Source organism: Podarcis liolepis (assembly GCF_965112155.1).
Source record: "Podarcis liolepis genome assembly, chromosome: 8".
In the NCBI taxonomy this organism is placed as follows: Eukaryota; Metazoa; Chordata; class Lepidosauria; order Squamata; family Lacertidae; genus Podarcis; species Podarcis liolepis.
This window is the reverse complement of record NC_139560.1, coordinates 73,380,071-73,398,531: the sequence shown is the minus strand read 5'-3', so window position 1 is coordinate 73,398,531 and position 18,461 is coordinate 73,380,071. Positions and strand designations below refer to the sequence as shown.

Here is an 18,461-nt window from a genome sequence, read left to right as displayed (position 1 = left end):
TAAAACCTATCTGAGCAGAGGCCATGCCAGGGCAGGGGCAAACATGAAAGCACATGCGCATGACCTAAAGCAACAGTGGCTTTGTACATCAGTCCTTTGAAAGAAAACAGGCATTCATAGATAGCAGAGGAAGAACCTCAAGGAAAATATGGTGCCTTGGCCCGGCCAGATTGGCAAAACCTGATCCATTTTAAGATTTAATTAAATCTTGCACTCGGCATTAAGATGCCACAATTAGGATATAATGACCCCGGAGATGTGCCATTATCATCATCCATTTGGTCTATTTATTGGGTTTTGATGTTAAGCAAAGTATGCAGAATGTATTACATACGAGTCCAAACCAAGATGAATGCCTTGCTTTCCTCTACAGTATTGATCTATGCTGCATTCCAAAAATCACATATGCATAAATATTAGGTATTGAAAAAGTACTCTGTCATTGTACAGGAGAAGCATTTCATTAGCTGCACTAAATTACTCGCCTCTAAACATGCAGGTCTGTTCACGGTATTATTATTATTATTAAAGAATCCGGTTTTCTCTTCTCCTACCACAAATTATTTCATGATTATCTTTCCCCTTTGCATTTTTGCAATGGTGAGCTACAGTCAATTATATCTAAAATCCCTTTGGCCAATCAGAAGGCCTGATTAGTGGCCGTCTAATTACGGGATAATAAATGGGGAAGTGACAAGTTTCCTCTTCCTCATTTATTCCTGTAATTAAATGGCATACTGCACATCAATCATATAATCTATGTTATTAGGATTCACAAACTTTTTGGGGAGGGCACTCACATTTTGCTCTGCTGGCAGGGGGCATTCATCAAGGTTTATAGCCACCTGTCAGATAATCAAAGAGCACTAAGTAGCTGATAATGACCTCCAGGTAGGATGGGAAATAATCAGCCAGACATCTTGCTAAGAGATTTCAGGAATCTACGCTTTCCGTGTAAGCGGTACAAAGAGCAGTACAAATGTGAGCAGTGTTTGCTATGGAAAATAGTTAAGGTTTAGATCTGAGATGGCCAAGCAGCAGCTTACACAGGCAACAACAACAACAACCACAATAGTTCATAGAATTGTATAGTTGGCAGATACCCGAAGAGTCATCTAGTCCAACTCCCTGCAATGCAAAAATCTGAACTAAAGCACTCATGACAACATAGGTGCCTGGGATGCCCAGGCCCCCAAAAATTTTAAATGAAGGGAAATGGTGCCCACTCTGTGGGTTGTCTGCCTGACATGTCAGCATGCCCCCGCCATGTGTGTGAGTGACATCAATATGCCACGGGACATGCTGATGTCACACACGCCACGATGACATCGCGTGGCCCCGTGCTCCCTCTGCCGTACGGGCAAGGTGGCTCGCCTGCATGGCAACAATGCTGTGACATAGGTTAGCCCAGGCAAAGGCAAACTTGACCCTCCAGATGTTTTGGGACTACAACTCCCATCATCTCTAGCTAACAGGACCAGTGATCAGGGATGATGGGAATTGTAGTCTCAAAACATCTGGAGGGCTGAGTTTGCCTATCCCTGGGTTAGCCTAAGTGACTGGCATAAGGTCACCATAGGTGGGGATTTGAATCCTGATTTCCCAGATCCTAGCCCAGGGCTTTAACCACTACATCACACAAGCTCACAGCATTACACTTTCAATGCACATATCCTACAATTATATCCCACCCTTCTTCCAAGAAACTGAAGGCAGCATGTGGAGGAAAGAACCAGCTCCCATTTTTATCATCACAACAACTCTGTGAGATAGGTTGGCTGGCTTAAGGTCATCCAGTGGCTAAAAGCTTTGGATCCTGGTCTCCCAGGACCTAGGCCAACTCCCTAAACACTTACCACATTCCAAAGCAACTCTCCAAGCAGGGCAGGGCCACTATGCTAGCTACCCAGCAGGTAGGGGTCTGAGGTACTTATGTGGGTCAATAATGTCATTGACCTGTATTGATGGATGAAGCTTAGTTGACATTTGGCTGATGGGTGTGGCTGCCGACAGACCACTGGCTTCAAATGACACATGGAATTGAGCAGTATCGAAGACTTCCAAGAACAGAGAATGTCAAAGCCTTCAGTGCAATGAAGTGTGCAAAACTTTTTGGAAATAATTATATAGCCAATGTTTCTAAAGCTGTTCTTTTCTCTATTTTCACAGTAAGTGAATTTGAGAATGCAGCTGGGTTAATGAGTGTTGAAGACAGCTTTAAAATTGGACCGGTATTACAATGTTAATGAGGCAAATGCTCACAATTTAATGAAATGCTTCAGTCATTTCCCTCTCTCCACATTCGTCTCTCCAGTTGTACTTTCGAAATGGTCACCACATGATTTCATCGTATAGCATTTCCCAGTTTTGATTCAGTCAGACAAGAAAAAAGAAAAAGAAAGATCTGCAACGCATGGGAGCTGAGAGATTCTTTCTTGAAAGACGTTTTGAAAATAATGTATTTGAAACAATAATAATAATAATAATGGCTCTTTCACCTACCACTAATGACCACTTGTTAGCTTCCTGTGGTCCCTTTTCTTATTCTCTTCTGAGATGGAAAGTTTAACAGCAATGTTAGCAGTGAGGGGGGGGGGTCACCCCTGTACTTTTAAAGCATCAGTCGCTTTTCCCCCGAATGAATCCTTGTATCATGTAATCTTCAGGTCTTTTGCTCGTGATAGAAACTGATGGAACATCTTTTAGAAAAAGCAGACAATCTATTTCCCTCCAATATCCAGGGTGATGTTGGTCGCTCTCTTTTTTATCTGTTACTTATATAGTTTGGTAACAAAACTGCTTGCTTTAGATTTTTTTCTTCCCTTCTGTAACTCACCAGACCATAAATCGTGGAAGCAGGAAAAGCTAATGAATCTGTTTCTCAGTGCCAACAGATTTCAGCTTTGGCGTGCGTTCACCATAAATGCTGAATGTTCTCTTAGCACTACTGAGCAGTGGTTTGCAGACTGGTGTCCCTAGAAATTGCAGGGGTTTGCAGAAACGTATCGGGAGTTTCTTGATGGGAAGATCAATGGTGGTGGACAAAGATGTGGCCGAAACGTGGAGACCCAGCTGACACAAGGCACTTTGTGCTATCAGTTGTTGTTGTTTTGAAAGCCCTAGAATAGAGGGAGGCAACCTGCAAACATCCAAATGCATTCAGAACTGTCGGCTGCCCGTTCTTATCATCTCGGTTTCTTTCAGAACAATTGTGCCTCCTTGCAGCAATCCCCGCAGAGGGAAGAAAGGTTGGCAGCCCTGAGAAAGAAATGTTTGTGTTCACTCTGTAGCAAGTTCACAGCTAGGCAGCGACGTCGCCTCCATCCCTTTCCTCTAGGTGCCTGGAATGGCCCGGCAGCGTGACATTTGCAATAAATGAAAAGCCTCTGGAAGCTATCAGTGTGCTTTCAGACTGGCACACTGGCGGCACTTTGCATGCAGGCCATGTTGTGGACCTCAGTGGAAGCAAGGGGAAAGAAATAGGGGCAGCTTTCATTGTAAATAATCTGCCACAGCAGGTCAGGTCACCTAACCTTCCCCACTGGAAGGGGGAAAAAGCCAGTAGCAAGAAAACAGAGAGGGAGTCAAAGGTCTCATTTTGACTAACAGCTAGGCCGTCTGTTCACCCAGATGGAGTCACAAGAGGCAGGTGTCACACGGTCACTAAGAACCCTGACCCTGGTCTGCTTTTATCAGCCTCTAACTGTAGCATCATAATTTACCAGCAGCTAGCAAGGCTTGGCGCCTCCTGGTCCAGCAAAGTGAGCTTTCCAGTAATCACTGGCTATCTCCAGGAGGAAGGGGTGGCTCGGCTCATTATTTAGATGCGATAACCTGACCCAAGCAAACATTGGGGGAATATAACGGGCTAAATGACACTCTGCAAATCGCACCGTGCCATGATCCATCATTAACCTTAGTGAGCCATTGCATTACTGGAGCAGCCTTCTAAATGAAGAGGTCACAGTTGATTTAAAAGCTCCAGAATTTGTTAATGCTCCAAGGACTTATATTCTATTAAAATGTCCGGCTCAGGCATTTGAATGTGTGTGTGTGTGCTCTCTCACACACTCTCAGTACAGAGAATTGGTTTAATGGTTGGCTTAAATTTATTGCCATTTTTGCTTCCAGGTTAATGATGATACATATATGTAGGGTTGTGCCAAAAAATCTCCAGGTTTTATTGCTGGAGCTGAAAAATAGGTATTTTTTGAAGGGTACAAATGTTTCCTGGAAAAATGCTTCGTGTGGAATATCAGACCCTGCAAATGTCCATATTTCCAAGAGACACCCCTGATTTAGAAAAGTGTCCTGGTTTCTAACTGGATCCTGGAATGTCCCTCTTTTCCATAGGACGTCACTATTTTCATTGGAGAAATGTTGTAGGGTAAGGAATTATTCGACCCCAAGCCATCTGAAGGCAACCTTTTATAGGGAAGGGTTTAATGTTTTATTATGTTTTTATACATGTTGGAACCTGCCCAGAGTGGCTGGGGCAACCCAGTAAGATGTGTGGGGTATAAATAGTAAAATTATCGTTATGGAATGGGGCGTCACTCTTTTCATCTGAGAAATGTTGGAGGGTATGGAATATGCATTCCTGCCCCCACCTGCCCCCACCCAGAGTTCTGTTTAGCTGCTGTTGCTGTGGCACCAACTCCTTCTCCCCAATTAGTTATTCTTTCCCCTTCCTGAGCAAGTGTGTGATCCCAGCTCATTAGGGATCACGTCATGAGCGTGATGATATCATGACTGTTATGTATCCAATCTGATTTGGCTGTGTGATGATACCACTGGGAGCAAGAGAAGCAAACAGAGAGGGAAATGAACAGAGGGCAATGTAAATGAACGGGGAAACATTTTTGCAAGCAGTGCCAAAACAATTATCAAAAGTGGTGAATCATTTTTCAGCCATGCCAAAAAATGTGGCATGCACATATATGCAAACACACACAAAACTGCCTTTCCGCACACAAATATTTATCACTCATACTTGTTGAAAGGACAAATAAGAAAGTCACTAGGGATGGAGAGCTTCAAAGCCTTGCAAGCAGCTCAGAGGAGAGTCTGGCAGGGATGGTACGGAAATTAAAACAGCATTGGCTAATGTGAAGCGGCAATTCATGAAGAATTAGCACTGCCCTTCAGAGCAGTTTTACTGAATTGAACCTAGGAGGGTTTTAAGATTAAGCCATTTAATTGCTGCTTTAGGAACTCTGGATTTTGCATAGCCATGAGTCCAGGTGTTAATACTGATTCTTCTCTGTTCAGTTCTGATAACAGGCCTGAATCTCAGAACCAATTAAGAGGAACCTTTCAAAGATTTCCTCCCAGTTTTTAATACATCCTCAGGCTTTGCTTTAATTGGGGACACTGCAGGAATTTGGGGGTATTGCACTGTGAGGAAGCCAAACACTACATTAAAAAAGGAGGGGTTGGCTCTCCTGTGAGTTCTCCTAAGCCGACATTTCAACCGAGACTTATTTCCCTGCTGTTTGTGTTAGGCGGTTTGTTTTCATCCTGAAAGACCAGCTGAAAACGTGAAAATTCACAGCTAAAGGAAGGGCAAATCCCCACACAAAATCAGGGAAAACCCAGAAATGTCCCTCAGCTAAATCAAACGCCTACAAGCAGGGCCCTGTCCTTCTGTCACGCTTCAATCCCTGACAGCCCCTGCAGCTGAACAAATCCTTCCCCCTGACCTTAACACAGCAAAAGCAACAGTTGTGGAAGCAAGAGGGGAGAGGTAAAAAGGAATGTCCTTCTCTATGGCTATGCTTTCCTTTCCTCTCACCATTATCACCCAGAATGATGCTGGATGTGTAGTCATGACTGAGGATTGCTAATGGGTGCTAGGGATGACTTTGGGGAGTTTGGATGTCAATTCTGGTTCTCTCATCCTCTCCCCCCCACAAATGAAATTCAGTTCTCTACCTTTCCACAGCAATTTGGCTTTGAGAAAACTTTGATCACAAACATCCACTGCCTTGTGGGACCTGAAGGAGCGTCTCCACCCCCATCGTACAGCCTGGACACTGAGGTCCAGTGCCAAGGGCCTTCTGGCAGTTCCCTTACTGCGAGGTGAAGTTACAGGGAAGCAGGGAGAGGGCCTTCTGGGTAGTGGCGCCCACCCTGTGGAAAGCCCTCCTGTCAGAGGTCAAGGAAATAAACAACTACCTGACTTCTAGAAGACATCTGAAGGCAACCCTGTTTAGGGAAGTTTTTAATGTTTGACGTTTTATCGTGTTTTTAATATTCTCTTGGGAGCTGTCCAGAGTGGCAGATGGATGGGGTATAAATAAAGTAATAATAGTAATAATAGTAAATAAATAAATAAATAAATAATTTCATTGGGAGAAGGAAAGTATACAGACTATGTTCTACACAAATCCAGAGTGGAGTCCCTATGATTGTTGGATTGTGCCTTGTATGCCTTATTTTGGCAACTCCTGCAGCCAATCTGGTGCCAAACATTTTGCTCTGCTATCCTTTGCTCCCTTGGACCACATCAGTGAGGCGAAGGAGGGGGGTGTCTTGTCATCTTGGCAGCCCAGGACCTCCATACACGCTGCCCAGGCTTGCACCCCAGGGAGGTCACTTTGATGCTGCTAATGCAATGGTTTGACTTCACCCTAGAAGGTGCACTCCGTTGCCTCCTGAGGGGGACAGAGGCAAACAACAACAACATCTGCATCTGCTTTTCCACATAGTCACCACTGCTTTTTAAGGTGAGCTTGAAAGGGTCTAGGCAAAATAGTTAAAGGAATGTAGAGGGAAATGCATTGTGTGTTGTTGGTGTTTGTTTTTTTTTTTTAAAAAAAAAAAAGATTCCCTCTCTCTCTGATGTCTCACACAGCTCCGTAGTGATGGCCGAGGAGGAAAAGAATCTAAAGAGCAAAACTTAATAACCTTAAACACATTTACTTGGATGTAATTGATTTCAGCCTTAGGGCTCTTCTATATATGCCAAGAATACTGACATTTCAGCCCAGGTGGGTCAAGCTGATATCCAAGCTGTAGCTCAAAGGAACACCACCAGGGGAATTTTCTACAGAGCAGCTCACAGAATAGGTTAGTACATTATTTCAAATGCCAGCATCCAATCTAAGTCAGTTATAAGCCACTTAGAGAGCAATGGCATTCCATCCACGTTATATCTGAAGAACCTGAAATGCTCCCAGGTCAGCCGCCATCATTCAAGATAGAACACTAAGTTATGTGCACATGATGTTCCGTGTGAATGACTGCTTGGTGTTGTTTTGCTTGCTTTTTCACTCACACTACATACAGCAACTACTATTTGACCTTTTCTGTTGCTGTCCAGTACCTAAGGTACTTTTCCCTTCCTTCCTTCCTTCCTTCCTTCCTTCCTTCCTTCCTTCCTTCCTTCCGTTGCAATGATTGCAGAAAGTTGCAATCTGCAGGAGTCCTTTAGATGCATTTCATAATCAAAGTTGGTCCCTCTGTCTGTCTATTTCACACACTTATAATTCACAGTAAAAACCTCAAAAATAATTATGGGTTTAAAGGTTTGGGCTGTGAGCAGCTGGGGCAGAGCTGCTACACCAGATACACAGCAAGTGGATCATTATTGCTTACTGAGAGGGGGAGGGGAAGGGAGAAAGTGATGGGGAGGTTGATGTCGTGTAAATGATGACCGCCTCTTTCCATATGAACCTACTCAGACCCTGAGATAATCCTCTGAAGCCCTCCTTCATGTGTCTCCTCCTCTAGAGGTCTGGAGGGTGGCAACACAAGAATGGGTGTTCTCTGCAGTGGCTCCCTGTCTGTGGTATGCTCTCCCCAGGGAAGTTCACCTGGTGCCTTCATTATACACCGTTAGGCACCAGGCAAAAACATTCCTTTTTAACCAGGCCTTTGGTTGACCTGATTGACATATTCTACCCTTTTAAAATGTGCCTCTTTTGGTGGGTGGGGGTGTTGTTGGGTAATTATTGTTCTTATTTTGATTTTATACATTGTGATCTTTTCTGTGAACTGCCCTGAGACCTCCGGGTATAGGGCAGTATATAAATTCAATCAATCAATCAATCAATCAATCAATGCACCAGTAGGACCAGCACATTAGCTTCACTATTGTATTTGCATCATGCCAAACTCCTCACCCCCTCAGTAAGCAATAAGGACCCACCTGCTGGGAATCTAGCATATTCATCCTACCAGATAATCTACTTCTGGCTCTGAGTCCATCATTCTGTTTTGAACACTGGATTCCTCAAAACATTCCATTTGGTGTGGCCACACCCTTTCTTTCACTAATTTGTCAGTGAGAGGACAACTACATATATCAGTCAGTTGTGACACATCAACAGGCTAAAGAAAGCAGGGGTCAGGGAAGGCCCTCGCTTTCACTTTACAAATGTTTCCTGTCTTATATGGAATTTTTATTTGCCACAGGTGAACAGTTATTTACATGCCTGAAGTAGATGATGTAAGCATTATTTTCAGTTCTACAGTAGGAAGCCCAAATATGACAACCCCCAAACAAGTGTCTGGAACGGAAAAGGTGATTTACATATATTTGTTTTAACATTTTAATCTTAATTTTCACGCCCAAAGGTGGCTAGCAACAGCCATTAAAAACATCAGTTAAAATATTAAAAATTAACAGAACTGCCCCCCAAAAGCAGCAAAAGCAGAAACAATCAGCAGTAAAAACAGGCAGCAAAGTAGAAATTAAATACATCATCCACTGAAAGCTGAGCAGAATTGGATTTATTTAACCATACCTAAAACTAGTAGAATAGCTACCAACTGGATATTCCTAGAAAGAGAGCTTTATAACCAAGGTGCCACTACCGAGTAGGCCCTTGGTAGGGCCTGCCGAGTAAGCAGGAGATCACAATGATCAAAAGTCTCACAAACAGGCAACAAACATTTAGCTCTTCCCGTAGCTGTGTATTTCATCCTAGAAGTGAACTGTGCAGGTGAATGGACATTTGCCTATAGTAGGAATTTGTCTCTCTGTGTTAAAAATAAAAAAAATGCTGGGGAACTTATGAGTGATGAACAGAACAGCTGCAAAGTTTATAGGGCTCCAAAGAACTTTATATGAAAATGTGTATATTGCCTTGTCATATTTATAGAAGAGTCATTGCACACGCTAATGAATTGTAACCATCTCTAGGGCAGAATATATCAACCCCATTAACTGTGCTGCAGAACAACATAAACTAGAAAGAGAAGTCTTCTAACCAGCTGTGAACAGCAAGCTGTCAACCACTTTTATAATTGTAGGTGATTAATCTCCCTACTCCAAGTTATTAATTAATTTATTGGGCTTAAATAAATTTGCATATGGCCAAAAACTCAATGCAGATAATCAAAACCTCTATCACTCATTATGAGAAAGAAAATCATTATCTATCATCTATCTGTCTATCTATCTATCATCTATCTATCTATACATACATACATATGACCAAACTTACCCCAAAATAGCATTAGAGGCCCTTAATTTGCAAGAAACCAAGTAAAACTGGCTTGTTAAAATTGGCCACTATCAATGAATTGATTAAAGCCTTGGTTAATTCATTGATTAACTCACACCTAAAGAAACATGGGAACTGAAGTTTGCTCCTCAATGAGCTACAATTCCCAGAACCCTTAACAAGCTACAGTTCCCAGGATTCCTTGGGGGAATCCTTTCTTACTCTGGGATCAGGAAAGCTCCATTGCTTTGGGATAACTTGGTTGTGAGTATCAGCATGATCACCCTGCCTTCTGCTTTTGCAGGAGATTTAAACAGCTACCTCTGATAACTGGGTTATGAAATTGCATCTAGGGCTATCCTCTCTCCAAGCAATCAGAGGAATGACTGAATAACCTACAGTGGTGGGCAGGACTTTGGGCCATAGATCTGGGACCCCACTCAGAAGATGAAACAAGAGAATCTCAAATGCAAGAAGGGTGGGATGCCACAGTTTGAAATAAGCAAAGTGATACGCATTACGTTCTAAAGGGCCAGTAAGTCCAGGTTCTAACATTTTCTACGTGCATCGCTAAAAACCTATAGCCCTACTTTAAAGCAGCTAGGTTTTACCTCCAAGAAACCAACACGAGAGAGCTAAGTACATCTCAAGACAGCACAAAACCAATTACATAAATGCATAATATACTCTCTCCCCGAAGATATTAGTCTTTGTAGAACACAACCAGCTCCCAAGTCCTCCTGAAAGTGGACTCAAATGTTCTCTACTACAGAAATGTATGTCCTATTGTGATGCCTAGTTTCTTGAAATCCAATTGTCGACTAAATTCTATAGTACTATAGAACAGGTGCTGGAGGGAGGAGTGGACAGGGAACAGGGAGGAGAAAGGAGCTGTTCTGAGGTTTTATGGGGCCATTGCCTTTATAAAATGCTGGATTCTGGTTTACTGTGCCTTTTGCAACCAGCTCGTTGAGTAAAAGCTGAAGATCATAGTCCATTTTTCAAAAAGAGTAGTGGATGACCCTGGTCTATACGCCTCCTTGGAAGCATTTGTCTATGCAGCCTCTATCGCCGACACCAACAGTAACTCACGTGCATGGAAAACGGCTTTGCAATACCTTGACTATGAGAGGTGCAATATAAAACCAAATTCTATTCTCCTTTAGAAATGACTCATAAAAAAGTCACCCCTTTAAGTGTGTTTGTGTATATATATACACACACACAAAGCCGTCTGTGTGTTTATACATAACACTTAAAGTGGAGGCATTTTTATGAGCCATTTATAGCATAGAAGAGAATGGCGTTGTGAAGCAGAAGCTTCCATACTCAAGACCTCTCAAAGCACTTTACAAATCAGTGGGTTAGAAGCTGGAAATGAAGTGGCTGCATGCAAACACATTTAAATTGTGTATGTACATTACACACACTTTCATTTTATACATGAGCAGAGATCCCATATTTAAACTGTGGGACTTGGGATATTACCAGATTGATATTCATGAACCATAAAAAAGCTACCCTGAACCCTCTCATCTACTTAATGCTCATTTAAAGCCAGGGCTGTGCAAATTTGTAGCTTACGGAGACAAACACCCAATCAACTTAGTGCTGTGCTGAAAAATTCTTTCTCCCCCCTCCTTTAACCATTCTTCAACAATTAATAAGAAAAGAAATTCTATTCAAATGACGTCAAACAGATGGGGACACTTCAATGAAATCCTTGTAAGTTGGAACTCTGGGTTTTTATTATGCTCACCTCACCAAGTCAAGAGATATTTTGTTGATGTATTTTTTTTTACATCCTACAAATCAACACTTTAGTGGTCTATACTCTGCAGCCTTCTCTAAATAATAAAAAAAGATGTTTAGGGCTACTTTCTTTTTCCTACTCATATTGAAATACTGCACCTCAATGAGGCCAAACTTAGATTCACAAAATGTTTAGGGGTATGCGTACCCCAAGAAAAAAGCAGTGTGTGTGTGTGTAATTTTTGAAGAAGAAAATCTGTGTGGAAAGGTATGGTTTTTCTAAGGTAAAAGCAAGACTTTAATTAAAAACAAAATCAGTGAATACACCACTCTCAGGCACTCAGAAGCCAGCTTCGCATACTTCAATTAAATCTCAGGGGAAGATGCCCTAAGGGAAAAAAATATATAGCAATTTTTAGATTTTCCTCTTAAACCAATGGGGGTGAAACAGAGCTTTAGATTTCACATACTACATTTGGACCTGAATCGTGAATCCGATCAGAAGAACACAGAGCAGATTTGAAACACAATGGCCTGCTTCCAACTGCTACAGATACAAGGCGCTTCATGTGGTCACTGTGAACCACACACACACACACACACACACACACACACACACACAATCCGACTCAAAGGTTTTAATCATTTTCATGCAATGTATTAATTGTGTTGTCATTCTAGATTGAAATCATTATATTCATTGCTATAAACCACTTTTTAAAAGTACAGTTTGGGTATTGTCAAACAGAAAGTGATTTTGACAATAGGAAATGTGAGCTTGACTAACAGGAAACAATAAAATTCCCCAGGAGGAATAGCTTTAAATCTAGCAATTAAAGTATACATGACAATAAAGAGACCCTCACATTACAGCTTTGGAAATTTGGATTCAAATCTTAGGTCAGCAAGTGGACTCCTTTGGGCTAGTTTTCATTCTTGAGCATCTTTTCCATCATCTGGAAAGTTGAATTAACAAAAAGCCAAGTTTAGAGGAATTTTGGGTGCCTTTTCAGGTTAAATATTATGCCACGCTTTGCACAGTGTAGAAACATATTTCAGCTTTCAGCTGAATTCAGCAGAAATAAAGTCCAGTTTCAAAGAACCATGTACAGTAGCCTAATTATGTTGGTCCTTGGTGCATTTTCAATATCTGCCTACAATTTTCAAATTCCAGAATAAGCATGAAGAGAGTCGGAATGGGTCATGCATTTCTTTTCTATTTCCAGGCCCAATTCAAAGTGTTGGTTGTAAACTATAAAGCCATAAATGACTTAGGCCCATGACCCATCTTTCCCACCATGAATCTGCCCATACTCTTACATCACCATTGAGGACCCTTCTCTGGTTACTCCATCTGAGGGAGGTTTGGAGTGTTCTAACAAGGGACAGTGCTGCCTCCCCATCTGTGGAATGTTCTCCGCTGCAAGGCCCACCTGGCATGGGCTTTGTTATGCTTTCAGTGCCAGGTGGAGAGATATTTCTGCTCCAGGTATTTGATGGTATGGCATGGCATGGTTACTTTTATGCCTGTTTTAGTTGATTACCACAGCTGTTTTGTCTGCTATGATGGTGTTGTTATGACATTGTTTATATAACTTTGCATTAGTCTTGGGACTTTCAGAAATGAGCACTCACACTTTACATTGTGGGTGCCCTTTGCGGGATCGTGCATGGTGCTACAGTTCCCAGGGAGCTTACTGGCAAGCAGCGGCTGGCTTGCCCCTCAGTGTTAATTTCTCGAGGTTCACACCCAGCCTAAGTAATCAGGTTTCTTGCTGGGAGGTGGAGCCAGCCCCATTTATAAATAGGGGTGTAGCTCTGGAGATTCACCCTCCCTACCCTCCCTTTGTTTAATGTTTCTGTTTGCAGGTTAACTTTTTATTCCTCTTTAGCAGGTGCTGCTATGTTCTTTGACTGGATGCTGTTGAAGGACCAGGAAGAAATTTTCCTTCATTGGTAGGTTTTGTCTTCCCCATAGCAATTTGTCACAACTTTGGCAGTTATGGCCTTGGGTGGAATCCTTTAGTCTTTTCTTCCCTATAATGGGGAGGGGGTGAATTGGTGACTCACCCCCCTACAGTGGCGATTCCAGGGTCCCCTCTTAAAAGGGGTTATATATATATGGGTGTTCACTGGCCATACACTGAAAGGTCGTCAGTGAACTACCCTGCATGTGAGGATATGGGCTTGGCTGCCTGCTACACTTACATCTTGCAGAGCACCCCCATATCCCATTTACCCTGATGAGCCCCAGTTCCCCCCGGATACATGCCCAAGGCCTAAGCTAAGGTCTTCCTACATTCGGAAGTTTAATAAAGTTGTGGCCTAATTTTAATTCCATATAACATTGTAAGAGTCTTTGTTCCTTCCTTATGACCCCTGAGGGCTGGGGCTGTTGCCACCTGGTAACGCAATAGCATTTAAGAAGTTTAATAAAACCAAACTAAACACCTTCAGATGGAATTGCACCTTACATACATGAGCCCAGTGACTTTATGGAGTCATTTCCAGCCAGCGAGGGCAACTGGGATCTGTCCATGGTACTGATTTCCCTGACTGCTGCTTCCAATAGCTTGGCTTGGCTTGGCCAGAACAGCTTTGGTCTGACTGCATTCATGTCCTATGTGAGCATCAAGTGAATATGCTACTAAGTGAAAGCTGGAGGCTAGAAGCAGAAAGAGTCTGATTCATACTGAGGGTGCAAGGGATAGAGATGTGGGCATCATGGCAGCTTGTCAAAAGACCTATGCACACTTAATGATGCAACTGGGCATGTGAAAAGGCATACTGGTTCTCAATTCATCAGAATCAGATTAATTCTGGATGTATAGCAGATGTCTTCTTAATAAATTTACCCCTCTTCCTATATTAATTGTAATTCAGAAAAGTGATGGGGTTACTATGCAGAGAGACAGCTGCTTTGCTACGTGACTTACCCAGGCTGGACATATTCTTTCCAGGCAACTACAACAGAGTGCTAATGTGACAATCCAACCTAAGGAAAGCTAATACATATATTCTTATCAAATGCTTGGTAAGTAAACAACTTTGCAACTGTGGAGGTGGCAGCAAACACACTACTTAGGACATCTGCAGAACATATCTCAGAAGGTCTCTGTCATCTGGGATGATCCACAGTGTAGTTCTCTTCCTCATTGGTGTTTTTCTAATTTTTCAGAGGAGGTGATGTTGACATCACTGGCTCCTCCCATTCAATCCTGTGTTTCTGATGTTACCAGGGTGGCGCATGAAATTACACAAGCTGCACTGACTCCCTCTTGGTAAGATAATGTCCAACGGGATACTTGTTGCAAGTAACTTCTATTGAACTTGTGGGATTTACATTTGAGTAAATGTTATTAGGATTTCAGTGCCAAGGGATAGCAGATGCATCTTAACAATTTTTTTTTATAGGAAGTTTTTTTTTTTTTTGTTTCAAATTAAAATATTAAAATTTCTTTTAAATGTAAACTGGGCTGAAAACTATTTTGAACTACTGATTGCGAAGAAGGTCCTTGTTTTAATTTTGGCAAGAAAATGACAGCCCTATCCTGGATGCAGGCAACAAAATTGAATTGATTGGCATCGGTCACCAGTGTATGGTGCAGATATAACAAGTGGTCATTGTTGAGTTGGCTGTGAAAGTGGATGGGCTAACAAGTCCTGAGCATATTCTTGTTGAGCAAAACTTCCTTCTGCCATGCTGAATAGAACATAAGCTGTGGGAGACCTCACAGTCTCCAGCTGCTGTACAGTCCAACCAAACAGATAGGGAATGCCAAAGGCTTGGCACAGACCACAGAAATTTTGCAAGTGAATTCAAAAGCTGACTGGCAAAAAAACAAAGGAGGCACAAAATGTATCAAGCAATGATTGTTGTGAAATGTATGTGTGGGGGAGACAAAACTGTATTTTTTCTGGTGTAGCTTTCCTTATTAAACCATGATGTGCCTTATTATGGAGAACAGAGTGATTATATTACTGCACAGTTTCCAAAAATGGCCCTTTGATCTTGGTACAGGTGAGCATCAGGCAAGTAGCTTGATCAGTTAAGATGTAAGCACCACAGTTCAGGCGCTGATATGTTCAAGAGGACTACAAATCAATTCTGCAATTAACTGCTTATGACTTTGGTGGTATAACCATCTGGCTTCTCCTTCTTGGGGACATATTTGTAAAACTCCTAGGAACCCTCCCAACAGCAACCACTGAAACATCTAATCAAGTCTTAATGGGGGAGAAATAAAGACCTCCTGACCAGTTCATGAATAATATGAGAGACTGAATTCTCAGTACTGTTCTTCCATTCATTGCACTTATTATTAATAATATTTTGCCTTGCATCCAGTGAGGTGTGCATTGAAAAGTGCATAGCTTGACATTAACACCTGCTCTGTATGCTGAAATGGTTATGCTTTTGTTGGTCATGCTGGAAGTGGAAAACAATAAAAGCAAAGGAAATACAAATGACTTTTTTTCCCCTTCTTGGTTTTCATCCAGCAGTACAGCAGTTTCTATTTTCCTAACAAGCATCTTGTGGATATGTTTTACAATGTACGGATGAGGGGATGTGCAGTATTGTGAAAGATCACGGAACCCAGAAACAAAATCCATTGGCCACCTATTTCCTCCCCCCCCCCCACTATGGGAAATACTTTAACTTAGACAATATGTGTGCCTCTTATTAGTAAAGATCAGAATACAAAGCTATCAAAGTCACAGAACTGTGTGTCACATTTCTAATTTGGGGGGATTAAATATCTAGAGAGAGAAAGCAAGATTCCTCTGCTCCCACCCCGATCTCTCACATGCAAAAGACAAGGCTTCGGTGAATGTTTACAATTTGGTGCTAAATAGTTCATTTAAATGCTTATTTAAGAATTATGTGAGTTTCACTTATCACCACATGATTAATTTGGGCAATATCATTTGGGGGGAAAGGAAGCTCCAGTGCTTGCACTGAAATGTCTTATTTGCGACTGCTGAATTAGATCCTTGCTTAGAAATGGAACCTGTAATCCAGTTAAACAACAGGTAATAGGAACTGGAGAAAAGTTGCCTTGCAGTGCTTTTCTTTGGAACACAAAGGAACCAAACCCCCTCTTTTAAAAGGTCAGCTTTTCAGCACCTCAAACAGCTGCCACAATTTAAGAAAAAAAATCCTTCAAATAACATCAGAAATCTCTCACTCAAGTTCTGCACTGTACCTTAAAAGGGGGGAGGCAGTCTTCTAATGAACTATATTGCATAATATTTGACACAACTATTCTCTGGTCCACCAAATTCAAACCATCGAGAGCCCCACCTGTGCATCTTTTAAGCTAGAGGCAAAGGGAAATATTTCTGCACCTTTGCTATTTCCCTTCCCTGCACAGAGCTGCTGCCGTGCAACCCCTTTCCTCGCTCTCAGATCAATACATATCACACACTCATCCACTTTCTTGAGAACTTAGTCAAGTTTCCCCTGTCACTGTGTGCGGGACAACCTCCCCCAGGAAGAAAAGGATGCCCGAGGTCATTTCCTCCGTCTTGCAAAAGCCCTCGCCATCCAGTGGCGCAGCGTTTGCAAATCTGCCGATCCCTGTGGGTCTGGGATCTCAGGATACAGAAGCCACCCGATTGCGTATCATCATCACCGTTTTGTGTTTTGCTTTTATAAGGCTTACCTGTTCTATGAAACTGCAGCAGGGAAGCAAGCGGCGGCGGCGGCGGCGGCGGCAGCAGCAACAGCAGGAATATGCAACAGCAGCTTCGACCAAGGGAAAACCTTGCCTCGCTATCCCACCGTCGCAACAAACTGTTTTCGCAGACGTCCTCTTTTCATTCACCAAAGATAAAACAAGAAAGGCAGGCGGGTTGAAACCACTTCCTTACTGGCAGAGGTCGTCTCTCTTCTCAGAAATGACTGGATCTCTCTCTCCCTCTCTCTCTCCCCACATTTACCCTTCAGATCAATACAGCTCTTTAGCAGCAGCTTCAGCTAAACTGCAGCTGATAGAGCCTAGCCAATAGGTACAGAGGATTCCCCTTCTGCAACCCTCCCTCAAAAAGACACGCGCAGAGCATGCATTTCAAATGTTATTAGTTGGGGAGGAAAGGCAAAAGTCATCTTAACCCCTTGCTTGAAGCCTAACCTGTCTCTCTTCCCCCTCCATCCCTTGAGTGCAGCTTTCCAGGCTGCCTTGAAATGACTCCCCAGCCAAGCAAAGAAGCCCAGTTGGAATTATGGAAAGGAGTGTGACCCTGCGAAGCCTCTAAAAGTGTTTTTAACTGTCCAAAGCCTGTCAGCCTCCAGACATCTCTCTCACACACACACAACACAACACAACACACTCAGAGCTAGCAAACTGTAAGTAATGATCAATTCATGTGCTATTAATCAGCTATCCTGCACACAAACACCTGCTCATGCCATTGGTGTCTACTAATGCAGGCAGTGTTCCATCATGTGAATCATCGAGTTGGAAGGGACCCCGAGGGTCATCTAGTCCAACCCCCTGCAATACAGGAATCTCAGCTAAAGCATCCATGACAGTTTCAACCTCCACCTAAAAATCTCCAAGGCAGGAGAGTGCACAGCCTCCTGAGGGAGACCGTTCCACTGTCAAACAGTTCTTACTGTCAGAAAGTTTTTCCTGATCTTTAGTCAGAATTTCCTTTCTGGTAACTTGAAACCTTTGGTTCAAGTCCTACCCTCCAGAGCAGTACCCTTATAATGAGACAGACTCTCGACACCTTCTACCCATTCTCTGTTCTGACCTCCAGTAGCTCTCCAAGTTTTTCCTAGTTTTGCAATGGGAGGGGTTTTCTAAAAAATAAAAGGGGGGGGGGAGAGGAGAAGTGGAGATCACTGAACCATCTAGTTCAGTTTTGCCACTAGATGGATTAATCGATCTATGCCAGTTTTGCATATTTGCACCCAGAATTCCATTGTGTTTCCATATTATTTTGCAAATAATAATAATAAATCTCAAATTCCACATCAATGGCTTTCCCTAGCATGCATCATTCACAGAACCCCCAGTATTGTTCTAGCATATTCAGTTAAAGGTAACTAAAGGTATATATGTATTTATTATTCATTCATTCATTCCGGTTTTATTATTATTAGTAGTAGTAGTAGTAGTAGTAGTCGTCGTCGTCGTCAGTTTTTATGGCCAAGCCCTCACCAAGCAACATACAGAGAGAAACAGAACAAGGGAGTCTCAGACAGAGTATGACACACTGAGTGGATACAGACAAACAGATGGATACAGA

The 18,461-nt window shown here is 42.4% G+C and overlaps 1 protein-coding gene across 3 annotated transcripts in view; it reads right to left on the bottom strand.

Annotated features, from left to right (window-relative positions):
• Positions 1-17,283, bottom strand: part of CDH12 (cadherin 12) — a 601,545-nt gene extending 584,262 nt beyond the window's left edge. For 2 of the 3 annotated variants that reach the window (XM_083519265.1, XM_083519262.1), the window contains exon 1: positions 16,871-17,283. The gene's annotated coding sequence lies outside the window, so the exon portion shown is untranslated. The remainder of the gene's footprint in view (positions 1-16,870) is intronic. The other variant, XM_083519269.1, reaches the window with a different exon arrangement.
• Positions 17,284-18,461: the final 1,178 nt, after the last annotated feature.